Source organism: Mustela erminea, chromosome 7 (genome assembly GCF_009829155.1).
Source record: "Mustela erminea isolate mMusErm1 chromosome 7, mMusErm1.Pri, whole genome shotgun sequence".
In the NCBI taxonomy this organism is placed as follows: domain Eukaryota; kingdom Metazoa; phylum Chordata; class Mammalia; order Carnivora; family Mustelidae; genus Mustela; species Mustela erminea.
Genome location: NC_045620.1, coordinates 19,398,776 through 19,414,190, shown reverse-complemented (window position 1 = coordinate 19,414,190; position 15,415 = coordinate 19,398,776). Strand labels below are relative to the sequence as shown.

The following is a 15,415-nucleotide window of genomic DNA, read 5'->3' as shown; positions in this document are numbered from 1 at the left end:
TGAACAGGATCATCGTCTGTTACTCTGAAACCATGTGATGGAACTAGACACCTCCTTGGTTCTTAAGACTGTGGGCCGTCCAACAAAGAATCCCACCCCTACCCCTTTCCTCCTAGGACATCTTTGTTTAAAGCAAGACAGAATAATATATCTCTGTGACATAGTGGTTAAGATACAGCCTCTGGATCTAAAGGTCTTCTGTGGATTTGTGGCTTTGGTGAGTGGTCTGTGGACAAGCAAGTGAATGAACCTCTATGTCTCAGTTTCCTCATCCTGCAAAATTCTGGTAAAACTGGTGCCTTTCTTGTTCCCAGGATAAAACGCCACGTCACACAGAGCAGCTTTGACTTAGCACAGGGTGTGCTCTCTAGCAAACACTCGGGAAATATTCTCTGTTGTCATTGCTGTTATTATTTTTACAAATGATAAATCCCTCTCATCACTTCTACTTTCATGACCAACATTGCCCTCAGCTTGTCCCCCCTTGCCAGTAATTTCCCTTCCTGTGATCGCTCCCCAACTCTGGTTCAGAGGACGCCTTCTAAGAGATCAATTTTAACAACTCACTCTGTTTAAAGAACTTACTGGTTTCCATCTCTTATGACACTCAGTACAAATCATTTACTTGGTACACAAAGTCCTTCATGCCTTGTCCCAGAACTCTTCTCCAGGCTACCGCCCCTTGATTTCCTCTGTATAGTAGGCACCAACAAGAATTCCATGTCTATAGAGCCGACTTTCAATGGTTCTCTCTGCAATATTTTTTTCTGCTGGCCAAGACATCCATCACCTTCTTTTCTCCATGGTGAGCCTCAAGTCACCCTTAAAGACCCATCCGTAAAGACACAATGTCTCAGGTCCTTCTTTGATGCTTTTAGCTTGGAACCAGTCTCGTCTGTGTTCCCGTATTTCTCCTTAATTCTATCAGAGTAGGGACTTACCTCAAAAGACTTTCTTAAGGACTTATCTCAAAGCTGTATGGCAAGTGCCTGAGGTTCAGGCTAATGGGATGAATTGCTCAGGCTCGGAGGGCACACATTCCTGGGTCCTAACCTAAGTGTGACTCCATTTTCTTCTCTATAAAATGGGCATAAAAGTACTCCTTTCCAGAGTTCTTGTAAGAATTAAATGAAATCATGCCAGAATAATACACAGCAGAATACAATAGTACTAAATAAGCACTAGCTGTTTTTTGTTTATTTTTCTTTTTTGTCTGTAGGTCAGTCTTCCCTGTGAGTTTTTTGGGTCAGAGCCCCTGACTTTTAGAGCTCTGCATCATGAGCTGCCCAGGCAAGGCCTAGCACTTCACAAGGGCTTAATGAATATGAAAAGTCAACAGATGCCTTCTAATCCCAAGTTAAACATTAACGTAATTACCTGCTTATGGTACTATCTGAAATGTGGTAAGAGTCCTGGCCTGAAATGCTGGGGCCCTATTTTCCTTTGTATTCCTTGCTCTCGTTCCTTACTCCTTCTTTTCCTTATTTCTTCTTTTCCCTTCCTTCCTTCTTTTTCCTCCTCTTTTCCATCCCTTAGTCTTTCATTCTCTTCTTACCTATTGGAATGATAATTGATTGATTTGCAATGAAATAATGGAATTGTATTAACAAGAAATACTTTGATCTTAGCGACAAGCCATCATACGACCACTTTGAAGGTGTTTGGGAGCTCAGGTCATAATTAAAAATTGCTAAGCTTACTCAGCAAGGAGTGACAATAAGTAGCCTGCCTGTTGAACAGCCACAGAAGTAAACTTGAAACTGGATTCTCCAGCCCTACTTCAAAGCCTGAGAAGACAGTAATCCCAGCTGACTGCATCTCTGAAACCTTAGGGGAACCAGAATCAGCCAGCTAAGTTGCCTCCAGACTTCTAAACCTCAGAAACTGTATGTGATAGTAAATCTTTGTTGCTAAGTGCAAACTAAGTTTGGAGTAATTTGTTAACACAGCAATAGATAACGAATATAGTCCATATCAACAATGTATTCTTTACTCTCAGACAAGAAGAAAATATGTGGAATTATAAGTTCTTTACGGAAACATGTATTTAGCATGAAAAGGGAGGTGAGAAAGAATGAAGTGAGCAACAGGTTATTTTTTAAAAAAATACATATTTCTAATATGTTTATACTATAAATGTTAGTAGTACAAATTCACGTAGTATAAATATTATAAAGTAAAATTTAGACTCTCTTCATTCCCCAGTCCTATGCCTCCAAATCGATAATATTATTTCTCCCAGAATGTATCCATTCATACATTAGTAGACATACAATGTGCCATTCACTGATCAATATGTTTCAAAGTGTGGTCCCAGCAGCATCAGCAGCATTACGTGGGAACTTGTTGGAAATGCAAAATTTCAGTTTTTGACTCAGACCTATTGAATCAGAAATTCCAAAGTGCATCCAGCAATCTTCGTTTCAGCAAAGCCTTTAGGTGATTCTGATGCAAAATAAAGTTTGACTCTACATACCATTCTGTAGCTAACTTCTTTCACTTAGCAGACCTTAAACAGCTTTTCCTGTATATATTTAAATGATACATTATTTAAACTGCCAAGATTCTGTCACATGTGTACATCATACTTCACTGAACAAATCCACAACCACATCTGCACCCAAGTTTCTTCAGTATCATAAGCAGAGTTAAAAAACAGAAAGACTTGTGCTATGCTTATGTGTTACAGAAGGATGGATGGATGCATAGATAGGTACATAGACAGACAGATAGATAGATGATTATAAATTTTATAAGAATTCTCTAGGAGAAATTCCCAGATGTGGTACAGTTAGGTCAAAGAGTAATTGTATATTGAATCTGGACCAATTTGGCAAGTTCTCTATGAAACTATTTCATCGATGTGTAGAAGGTCTGTCTACTCCTTGAAATCTGCTTCCATACTTGGGCATTATTATCAATGTATAAATTATCAATGTTTAAATATCAATGTTAAACCTTGATGGATTAAAATCATTACTCCCTTTATACTGCATTTCTTTAGTTATGAGTAATATTAAGTGCTTTTCATAGTTTTATTGACTTTTCCCCCCCTAGGAACTGCTTTCAGATAATTTCTTTCTAAAATGAAGATTTCAGCAAAGAGCTTATTCCGACTGGGTTGGGAGTCATTACAGAGTGTGAAGAAAAACTGCATTATTAGCATCCTGCCGATTGCCCTGAATGTTTAAATACGATTCATGAGAAGTGATTGATCATAATCAAAAAATTAATCACCAATCAGCCCTAGTAATTAAATTGTAATCATATTTGCATATAGGTGATAATTTATGCAATCTTTAGAGAAGGACATTTAGATGGGAGTCATTGACTGTGGAAGAGGTGCCAAAGTTGTCAGTCATGGGAACAGTGATTTTTAACGACAGTATGGCTGGATCCCTATGGTTAGTTCACTGGACTAAAGGGGCAGGCTAGACAGTGATGTCCACAGACTGGTCGGCATCTTTCTACCTCATACTCAACAGGGTATTTTATTTTTATTTTATTATTTATTTATTTAAAGATTTTATTTATTTATTTATTTGACACAGAGAGAGAAAGAACATGAGCAGGGGGAGCTGGAGAGGGAGAAGTAGGTTCTGCACTGAGCAGGGAGCCTGAAGCAGGACTCGATCCCAGGACCCTAGGATCATTACCCAAGCTGAAGGCAGACACTCAACCACTGAGCCAGCTAGGTGCCCCACTAATGGGACATTTTAATTTCAAGGACTATGACGATTAAAAATATGGATGGTTCCGGGCAAATCCAGTTTCCATGCTCAAATAGAGCTCACAGTGTACCCACACAGAATGGGTCTGAAAGGCAGACATTATGAGCTGATTTATGTCCAGTTCAGTTCCCATTTTTGGTAAAGGGCATGATAATAAACATTTTTGGCTCAGTGGGCCATATGGTCTCTGTTGTAAACACTCAACTCCGACATCATTTTGAAAGCAGCCCGAGATAACACATGAATGTACATTGCTGTGTTGCAATAAATCTTTACCTACACAAACAGTGCACCAGATTTGACCCATAGGCCAGTGTGTGCTCACCCCTGGCTTAGACATTCTTAGTGGACCAAGAGTTCAGGGTCTTACCTGGGATGAAATATCTCTTCTCAGTTCCCCTCCTTTTCCTCCTCCTCTTCTTTCTTCTTCTTAATAGTTGTGTTATGTAAAGACAGTTTCTTAACATCTCTGCAGCTCAGTCTCCTAATCTATAAAAGAGACTGAACTGCAGAGATGTTAAGGGTAACAATAATAGAACCTAATAAAAAGGTTATTGGGAAGAGTAAATTAAGTAAAGATTCTGGAAAACTCTTTGAGATATTCCCATGGCTGTGAGTGTGTGTGCACACAAAACCTCAAGAAGGGGAATAGCCAAACACAAGAAATTATTACAATTCTGAAATGACATATTTAGCTTCCAGATTGAGAGCATGCTTTAATGTGTGTCCATTGCAAAGTTGCAAGATCTCAGATATTGTACCAACTGTGTGAAACAATGAAAAGAGTGTTTCCCTTCCTTGTCTTCTGGGTTGGCCGGCTGGGCAAAGAGCGCTTCAGAGCTCCCTTCTTTTTTCCTGGAGCCAGAGCATTTTTGACCTATTTCTATTTACTAGCTGGGGCAAAACTCACATCTATCCTTCTAGAATGGGAGAAGTCCCCACTGGTCACAGTGTTTCTTCCAGACCCAGCCTACTCCGCTGGAATGCCTTGAATCGCTACAGTAATCTGAATCTGCCTTGACGTTGCAACATCATTTTGAGTACCTTCTGTTGGACAAATGGCCTCGGCACTTACCATTGGGTCTAGCTGTGTGTGTTGTTCTCACCTGTACTCCTGGCTTTTTCCCTCTTCACCCATCCTTGTTCCTTAGATTCTGTGTTGATGTCCTAACCTCCAGGGCTTCAGAATGTGATGTTATTTGGAAATAGGATCATGAAAGATATAATTAGTGAAGATGAGGACATGTTGGAGTAGGATGAACCCTGGATCCTTCAGAACCCTGATGTCCTTCTAAGAAGAAGAAATGGGGACACGGCACATGCGCCGGAAAAGGTCATGAGAGGGTGGAGGAGGCAGAGACTGGGTGATGCCACCTACAGGCAGAGGACAGCCAAGGATCACCAAGAAAGCACTGGAAGCTGGGGGTGGTAGAGGCCTGGAACGGATTCCTCCTTGAGGCCCTCAGAAGGAAGCAAGCCTGAGGAAAACTTGATTTAGGAGTTCCAGCCTCCAGAAGCAACCAATTTTGCGGCACTTTGTTACAGCAGCTCTAACAAACTAATACACTTGCAACTACACTCTTTTTTTTTTTTTTAAAGATTTTATTTATTTATTTGACAGTCAGAGATCACAAGTAGGCAGAGAGGCAGGCAGAGAGAGAGGAAGGGAAGCAGGCTCCCTGCTGAGCAGAGAGCCAGATGCGGGGCTTGATCCCAGGACCCTGGGATCATAACCTGAGCCGAAGGCAGAGGCTTAACCCACTGACCCACCCAGGCGCCCCTCAACTACACTCTTAGTAATAGTAGTAATAACAACAACAAAATTGTTTGGAAGGTTAATGATGCAACAGCCATATGCTGGGTCCTCTTACATGTATTATTTAATTTTGTCCCTTCGGAGGCAGGTGCAGTTAGTACTCCTATTAGATAGATAAGGAAATGGAGTCTTGGAGCCTAAAGAAGGTAAGTCTCATTTTCAAGGTGGGAAGAGGAGTGGTAAGGGTTTCCATCAGGCCATCCTGAGGCCACATCCTGTGGCTGGATCCACCTTGCAGTTCTGGAGAAGCTTGGGGAGAGAAGGTCCAGTGGAGTTGCTCCGAGAAACATTCACTTCCCATCAGTCTCAGTAAATGAGAGGTAATAAGTGATATGGAAAGTGGGATGTTGACAGTGCAGCAGCTAAGTGGGAGAGAAGGGTCCAAATGGACAGGTTGTTATTTGCATGTGCTGCTGATTCAGGTCTCGGGCTTGCTGGTCTGAGTCATCTGTTTGTCCTCCAATGTTCTGTGCTCAGAAGCCATCGAGGTGCTGGCCTGCACCAGCTTCCCTGAGTCTGAGCCCTTTCCCTGTGATCACTGGCCTGTTTTCCTACACGACAGCCCTGGTTATGAATCCAATCAGTCCTTCCCTCATCAGGATCCTGGAGAAGCTGCTAGAAACACACTTCTCACCAGTTGTGGGGCTAGGGTCCATCCTGCTGAGAGTCATCAGATCGAGAGAGAACTAAGTCCAGAGGTTAATTGGAATCAGAAGTTTGGAACCTGTTAAGTCATTCAATTAATTATGTGCAACCCCTCCCTTGTCCTCCCCTTTTCCTGCTTTCACACTCGCACAACAGCAAGGAGAGAGCTCTGGTTGCATACAGATGCTCACCTTTCACCCGAGAAGTCAGGAGGGCCTGTCTACCAGTGCAGTCACCCAAGAAAGCAAACACACATTGTCCATGCCCTGGGAGGTAGTGATTCTGAGATGAGAGACTATGACATGTCCATGTTCCCTCCCTCATCTCGAGGATCCCAGGTTGTGGTGGGAAGCTAGCTGTGTCTGCAGGCGGAAAATCTGCTTGACTCCCAGCATGGCAACAAGCAAATACTTGAAAAGCAGGCTGACTTGGATTCTCTTCCTGGCTCCACGCGCCCTAGCTGCATGCCCTTGAGAAAGTTTTGTGTCCTCCCAGCCTCACATTCCAGGTCCACAAAATGGGTACAGATCTTATGGTCGTTGGGCAAATCACGTAGCACAGAACTTGGAGACACAGAAGTTGCTGGATTTAGGCTAGCTTTTCGTGGATGCTTTGCTGTTGACAAACTGAGGTTTTGCCTCCCTTCTTCTTGTTGAGACAAACGGGCAGACTGTGGCTCCAGGTCCTGACCGATCCCTTCTGTTCATGTCCCTGACTCCTAAGACAGCCTTCCAGGTTTTGTCAGACTTCAGTGTGAATCGTTGGCTTCCACTTCATTCTTTGCAGAAAGACAAGTCCCGTGGGAGGCAGAGCTCAGCCTCCAGAATTCACTGGGGGGCCCTTTCCTGTTCATTTACTAGGTGGGGTTCCACTGGCCTGAGGGAGCTAATATGTTTCTCAGCATGTTTTGTAGATTGCATCTGGCCAGATGTTCCTCTGTGTGGGCTCCCTAAGCAATGTGGGAGGGAAGGAACACCCTCGTGTACATGGAATTCCAGCCAAGAGGTCTGGTGTTTCACCACTTTTGCTCTAGACCAACCACCCCCATGGCTCTCAAGGAGCAAGACTGTATTCCAGGCTGAAAGCTTGCATTGTATTCTGGAAACCACTTTTGATATCTTCCATTAGGTGCAGGTCTATGACTGCGTCTCTGATGACACCGGCTTCTTTTAAGAAAGGAGACATCTTTCAAGACAGAAGCCCAATTAGAGACCCATTGCAAACACTGGAATGGGTATTCCCCAAAGTGGCCTTGGAAGGGGTAATACGTAACAGCCAGGGGGACCATATGTCCTTGTTTGCTGGAGACAGCACCACTCAGCACCCCATCCAGTCCTGTCCGGTCCCATCGAGCATTCTCCTCTTCCACCTGGTTTGAATCTGAAAACATACGCACATCCTAGCTATCACTCAAACTTAAGGCATCTTCCTCCAGGGACACAGTAGACACGTGGCCGTCATGGCAAGCCTACAGGCGGCATCCTCATCCTGAATCAGAGGGTGCAAGGAGGCTACAGAGAGTTATCATTAAGATGTCAGTTACTTCGCTAGACAGAGCCCATAGATAGGCAGAAAACAGAGAGAGAAGAACGTGGGTGGGGCAGGCTTAGAAGAAGAAATATCAGAGCAACCAGGCTCTCCCTTGATGGAAGAACTTGGATTATAAAATCCATCTCACCTTTGTCAAGCATTGTGGAAGATCACCGTGAGGTCCCCCGATCCACAGCCTTGCCTTGCAGGGAACACTGTCCCATTCAAAGCAGGTGGTTTGGGTGTCATGGTTTCCCAGTTCCCACAAGTCTAGAGAGGGTGATCTTACACTGGGGTTGGAATTACAAGGACAAGGGGTGGCTGCATCACAGTACCACACCAATAACAATAGCATCAAGAATGGGAAAGACAAAATTCCTCCCTTACATGGACACTCAGTCCATGATGGTTATGCTACGTTATTCACAAGCATTGTCCCACGTCATTGTCACACAGCCAACTGAAGAGGGGTCTATTATACCAGATGAACAAACGACTCAGAGAGAGAATGACTTGCCCAGGGTCACACAGTCAGGAAGTGGAGAAGCCGTGTCTTGAATCCTGGTGTGCCAAAACCTGAGCACCTAACCATCACCTTACTCTGTCTCTTGGGAGTGATCAGTCTTCCGATTTCCTCCCTTTCCAGGGAATAGCTTTCCCAAAGCCAGCTGGCACCAAGCAGTTTTGAGCTGCTAGGACACTAATTAAACTCTTCCCGGTTTGGCTTTTGGCTGGAACTGTGCTTTCCTCTCTAAAGCTCCACCAAGCCTGCCTGCATGTTTGGCTGCCATTCTTCTCAAAAGGTAAGAAGCATGGGAAAGAACCTCACTGCAAAATAAGTCTAATTAATTTTATTGTAAAGTCAAATGAGCATCAGTGTGTTCCTGGTATGAGTGGTGCTGCTGCTGGTGAAATAGTAAGAGTGGTGATTGTGGTAATCCTTTAAATAAAAGAAGAATGGTAGTTATTGTAATTACAATATAACACCAATACTGAGTACTTACGGAACACTTACTGTGGACAAGTTCCTACCCTTTTACATCTAACAATGTACCAGCTCTCAAGTCCTCGACTCAGATGAGGCTTAGGAAGGCTCCCAGGGGCAAAATGCAAGAAGGTGCTCACTTTGAGGGCTTGAAGGGCAAGTACCCCCTTAAACATGGCACCCTAGGTGTCCTTCATGCCTCACTGGAGTCCCTCTGGCACCCTATGACCATGGTGGGGGTAGAATGCTCATAGCCATATGAACCATCTATAAGCAAATAAACTGGAACTTAAAGGGTGGGAGTAAGTTTGGGGGGGTCATACAGATAGCAGGCAACAGAATTAGAATTCAATCCAGATCTGTGTCAGCTAATGCTCTTTTCCTGAGCCATACTTCCTCTGGGTTCCACCACTCTCTTAAGAGGGAGCTTGTGATAGAATGGTTCTAGGATCTAAGCATGGGGGATGTTTGCTCAAAAGCTCAGTCTTGCAGGGAAGAGTCAAGAAATGTTATAAGCAGGAATAGAGGAAGGAAGAGAGGGAGGGAAGAAGGTTGGTGGGGGGGAGAGAGAGAGACGGGGAATAGGAGGGGAAGGGTAGAAGGGAGAGAGGTAGGAAGGGAGAGAGGCAGGGAGCAGGAGTGGTGGAGGATTAGTTCAAATCTTCTTCAAAAGCCAAACTGAGGAGCTACATTGTGCCAGTCCGTGTATTAGGTAGAATATTTCTTGTACACAGGACAGAAACCCAGTTCACATTAGCTCAGGCAAAAGGTAGAACGTGTTTTAAATGTAGGGCTTCATCATGTAATAAGAAACAAACGGAAACCCAAACTATAGGTAAGGCGCAGACCCGGCAGACTTGAAGGATAATTGAAACTAGGGACCTGAACTCTTCCCCATCGTCATCATCACCAGCACCAGCACCAGCACCAGCAGTGGCAGCCGCTGCAGCAGCATCTTCTAGAAGGCTCAGGGAGAAACTCAGACTACCTCAGCTGAGATCTCACGCTGGAATTCTCATGGTAGATATGCAGATGGGGCCTCATTACCTGTGTAGTGACAATCATATTACCAGAGAGAATATGATAAGGGCACACACTTTTGTGCTGTACTATTTCTAGGAATGGAGAATTAACATCCTGGTGATAAATCAGTGGGGGGAAAAAAAGCATCAAGAAAAATATGACATGATAGGATGGGTTGGATTTTGACAAGTAGAAAGTGTAAAACCAGGACTTGAAGAGGGGAAGGGAAATTATCAACAAATGCCTGGAACAAGGAGCATTACCGAGCATTACTGGCCGTGCTCTTTGGCTGGATTGCAGAGGGTAAATCAGGTATCATGGGGGTGAGACAGAAAGGGGGAAGTTACAGTAGTGTGGTAGAGAACTCTGAATATATAGAAGAGGAATTGTATGTGCCTAATGTTATGTATTTGTTTACTGATTTAGTCACGTATGGTTGGTTATTTATAGGACACTTGTTGGACTCCTATTAAGTCTCTAGGTGCAAGGATAATCACAAAACATAAATGGTTTCTAGTTTAGATTCATTTCTCATGTGAATGAGAGTGGTGAGTAACTGAGGACAGCACTTACTGTTCATATGGTACTGAATCACCCTTCTTATTTGGGGGCTTTCTAGAATATTGCTATGGTGACAAGATGGCAACTCCTGTCTTGCCTCTGGCTTTTTTTTTTTTTTTTAAGATTTTATTTATTTATTTGACAGACAGAGATCACAAGTAGCAGAGAAGCAGGCAGAGAGAGAGGAGGAAGCAGGCTCCCTGCCAAGCAGAGACCCCGATGTGGGGCTTGATCCCAGGACCCTGAGATCATGACCTGAGCCGAAGGCAGAGGCTTTAGCACACTGAGCCACCCAGGCATCCCTTGTCTCTAGCTTTTGAGGAGAAAACTGTTGTGTGAAAGAATCTAGGAAGCTCTGAAGCTTTTTGATCAGGGGAATGACATGTTAAGGACTTCCCTTTAGCAAGCCAGTATTTGTGGTTCTAGCAAGGGGAGACTGGAATTAGAAGATTTGGGAGCAGAACAACTCTGTGGAAGTGTGTGTGTGTGTGTGTATGTGTGTGTGTGTGTGTGTTTGAGGGAACTGTTATGTGTTTGCATAAAAGGAAATAACATTTACATAGTTATAAAGCCTGGATTTTGGAGTGGAATGAGAAAATGGAAGGACGTGTTAGGGGACCTGACAGTCCCCTGGGTATATTGGCTATCAAAGGATATTGAGGATTCTGATGGCTATTCAGATGGTGGTACCACTGACTCAAAGAGGAAGATCAAAATTAGGCACAAGTGTGAGCACAGCATGAGGGGACAGTTTAGGACATGCGAAATCTGTGATACCGTAGATTTCCTAGGAGCAGCTAGAAATCAGCTCAATAACAGTAAGGACCAGTTAGGAGACTGAGGATAGAGATACAAATTTGGGGTCTTCAGTTTAGAACAGCCCTTCTCAACTGGTTTCTAAAAGGATTAACCCCGTCTGTCCCAAGGTATCCATTGTCTGTAATGAATTGACTTTCTTCCTGTACATGGACAATGATATTAGCTATGTAACATCCTTGAGGGAATTGAGAAGAGTCATTCAAGTCATCAAATGATCCCATTTGAGAAAGGCTATGTTAGAGGTAGTGGTGCTAGAGTTGGCAGTTAGCGAGGACATTAGGAAAAAGGATAGAACTCATGCAAAAGAGAACATAAGTAAAATGATTAAGTAGATCTAATATTTAGGAAGCAAGAGGGAAAATAAACTACTCTATCAGTACGGAAAGGAGCAGCCAAAAAAGTAAGAGAAGAAAATAATCTCCATACTGTTTTTCACGCTGCAGTCACTGTCTGGAAAACCCTCCATCCATGTCTTTTCCTGTTGACTCCCATGCGTGTTTCAAATGTCAGAACAGGGGCTGTATGTTCTAGAAAAACTCACCTATAAATCTCATCTAGGGAACTGCCACAACTTTATTACCCAAGTATGTCAAAACGCCCCTCCAGAATACCCAAAGCACCTTCTGCAAATTTTTATTGTCACAGTAACTATGTTATTTTGAAATGTGCGATGTGTATAATCATGTCTCTTACTAGATTTTGGAGCAAAAGCTGTATTACATTTAACTTTATAGTCCCATTTGTGGACAGAGAGCTGTGCCACTCAGATCACTCTTCACAGAAGAACTTATCTCAGATGTCAACTCCTACAAGGTTTGCTCAGCTGCCGAGATCCACCTTGCCCAAGGGTATAACCTTCCCATGGCAGCCCATAACCAATGCCTGGAATAACTCTGATGAGCCATATACACTCCAGAGTTTCCCATGTGGTAGCCTACGTCTTTGTCAGACCTCTAAAACAAGTTAACTTCTTCATCTGCTAATCTTACTTCTTGCCTCTCCCTTCTGAAAGTGTTAATCCCTAATGGAGCACTGTACATCAAACTCTTTCTCAGCATTTGCTTACGAAGGGCTCAGCCAGTGACTGCCCAGTATCTAGAACAAAATCTGACACATCAAAGAAGAGTGATTGCTTTTTGTGCAAAGAAAGAAGTTGAACACCACCAAAGTTATGTATTTTATTTATCCCTGCAATGAAATTTAAGTATGTATTTAATCTGTGTCAGGCTCTGTTCTAGGGACTAGATTTTGACATAGTTGGAGTTGGTCTTCAATGCTTTGAGAGCAGTGAGTCAGGGCAGGGGGGCTAAATCAAGACTAAAATGTTAGGGAGAATGACAGCTAAGGTGGTCAATGCTGTGTTAAATGTAACACACAATTCAGAAGTTAGTAACTTTTATCTTTCCTTCAAAAATGATAGCAGGGGAGCAAAATAAGTCAAGCAGAGAAAGACAATTATCATATGATCTCCCTGATATGAGGAATTTGAGAGGCAGGGCAGGGAGTTGTGGGGAGTAGGGAAGGAAAAACTGGAACAAGATGGGATCAGGAGGGAAACAAACCATAAGAGACCCTTAATCTCACAAAACAACTGAAGGTTGCTGTGGGGTGGGGGAGTAGGGATAAGGTGGCTGGGTGATAGACATTGGGGAGGGCATGAGCTATGGTGAGTGCTGTGAAATGTGTAAATCTGATAATTCACAGACCTGTACCCCTGGGGCAAATAATACATTATATGTTAATAAAAATTGTTTTAAAAAGTAAAAAAAAATGAAAGCAGGAAACAAATAGAAAGAGATGAGTCATGACTGAGACTGACGGTTTATCATAATACCTAGGGTCTCCTCTACCTCTTGGCACTCTACTTGACTACCTCACCCAACCTTATTGCATAAGTGGGACAAAATAATTATTTCTGACCAATCTAATATGAGCATAAGTGATGTACATCACTTGCAATCTTGGGCCATAAAACCCTCCACTGGAGAGCCTCCAATTCCTCTTTCCCCTTAACTGTGGCAAACAAAGAGCAACACAAGGAATCAGAGCAGAACTGCGAGATAAAATGACCCTAACTGCAATGACTGCATGACACAGCAACCCGCAACATTAGCTACCCTATACCCTGATATAAGCAAGAAATAAACTATTACTGTATAAAATCCCTGAGATTCTGGAGTTGTTTGCAGGTTGTCTATCCTAACTAATCCCTAAAGTGTAGAAGTTAAGGGATGATATTCCTCTTGGAATGGGAAAGCCCTGACTCTATTTAGAGGCCAAGGAGGTGGTGCCATGAAAGATATATTGAGATAGCAAATGCTCTAACTGTTAGAGCAAGTTCCCTGTGGCACAGAAGGAAGTGGCCCAGAACAGGATCCTTTGTTCTCCTGTATTTTGTTGTCAAGAATGAGAAGAATATTGGCCATTTTTTTGTTGTTGTTGTTGTAGTGGTTTTACTACTGATTATGTACTAGAAAGAAATGTTGGGAGAAGAACAGGATAGGAAACATAGGCAAGTAGCAAAGGTTCAAGAATCTTTTCATGTTGTTATGCCATGGTGTGTTAACAGGAGAAAAAAAAAATAGTGAGGCAACATGAGCTTAAATCGTGGTTTTGCCATATCTTAGCTGCAAAATAGAAAATTTATTTCGAGATTATTCATTCAGTTCAGCTGTAACGTGGATAATCTGGTAAACACCTGGCATGGATTATTTGTGTGTGTATGGGTGTGAGTGTGTGTGAATGGGCGAGAAGGCGTAAGGGGATGTCATGAAAAGCACACCGGAAAATGTTTGGAATATCTTGAAAATCATAACACGAGTTCATAATTATCAGGAACTTCTCTAAGAAAAATATAAGCATTGAATCATTGATTTCTCATAACAACTCAAAGAAGTATGTTCTCTTATTATTCTCATTTTATGGCTCAAGAAATCCATTCAAAAAGCATTAACTGTCAAGGCACACCTGGGTGGCTCAGTCAGTTAAGTGGCTGGCTCTTGATTTTTGGCTCAGGTCATGATTTTGGGGTCCTGGGATGGAGCCGTGCTTCAGGGGGTGGGGGTGGGGGTGGAGGTCTGTGCTCAGTAGGGAGTCTGCTTGAAGATTCTTTCTCTCTCCCTCTGCCCCTTCTCCGCTCTCATGTGTGAGTGCTCTCTCTCTCTCTCTCTCTCTCTCTCTTTTAAATAAACAGATTTTCTTTTTTTTTTTTACATTTTATTTTATTTTTTATTTCCAGCATAACAGTATTCATTATTTTTGCACCACACCCCATGCTCCATGCAATCCGTGCCCTCTATAATACCCACCACCTGGTACCCCAACCTCCCACCCCCCGTCCCTTCAAAACCCTCAGATTGTTTTTCAGAGTCCATAGTCTCTCATGGTTCACCTCCCCTTCCAATTTCCCCCAACTCCCTTCTCCACTCTAAGTACCCATCAGAAAGGATGAACAGATTTTCTTTTTTAAAGGATTTGCTGCCAGTACTTGTCCTTGGGCTAGAGAGATTATGGGTATACATTTCCTGATATTTTCATTATTTTTAAAATTATATGAGACAAAAAAAATTCTACGAGACAGGCATATTTTATCTTTATACTTAGAAATAAAGGAATGGTATTTTAAAGACAAGGGAAATATTAGGTTTTGATTCCTTTTGAGGAAGCCGGAGGTGTGCTTCTTCAGTGTGGATGAAACCCCGAGCCTACTGATCCTTTTACGAAGCTTCCAGGTGGCTTTGTGGGGAATAGCATATGGAGGAATCAACAAAGAGAGAACAGGGAATGCCTTAGCTCTGGGAACCTCCAGTTTTGCTGGTATTCGGGTCAGTACGCTTCAAACGCTCCTGGGCATCTCCTCACAGAATGTGGCATGGGTGTTTTCCCACTAGAGAGCTGAGTGTTCTTGGAACATGCCATTTGAACTTCCCCAGTGATCCTGCCGGGGACTGTCTGAGAACCCATACAGACACATCTAGGAATCGTCCCGGAATCGCCCTGGGGTAAGGCAAATAGGATGTTTAAGGACCAATTTATACCCCTGACTGTCTGGGGGTCACTGCTCGTTCGTACAACACCTTGGCTGTTCTGGTTATCCAGTGCGCTGGGCCAAAGTCTTCCCATGAGCAGAGGACACTGAGGCCGACAGACACAGATCTCTCTAGTACCCATTGTGACCTCTGAGCCAAGTAGAGGCGACAGGCCCAGGCACTAACAGAATCTGCTACGGATGTCAAAAAGATAAATAAAATGACCAGTTGAAGGATTTAGCACATGGTAAGTGCTCAGTAAGTACGAATCGTTCTA

At 43.1% G+C, this 15,415-nt stretch overlaps 1 long non-coding RNA gene across 2 annotated transcripts in view; it reads right to left on the bottom strand.

The window, feature by feature from the left end:
* Nucleotides 1-15,415, bottom strand: part of LOC116594961 — a 43,760-nt gene that overhangs the window by 11,501 nt on the left and 16,844 nt on the right. For both annotated transcript variants that reach the window (XR_004287487.1, XR_004287486.1), the window contains exon 3: nucleotides 4,102-4,220. This is a non-coding gene — a long non-coding RNA (uncharacterized LOC116594961). The remainder of the gene's footprint in view (nucleotides 1-4,101; nucleotides 4,221-15,415) is intronic.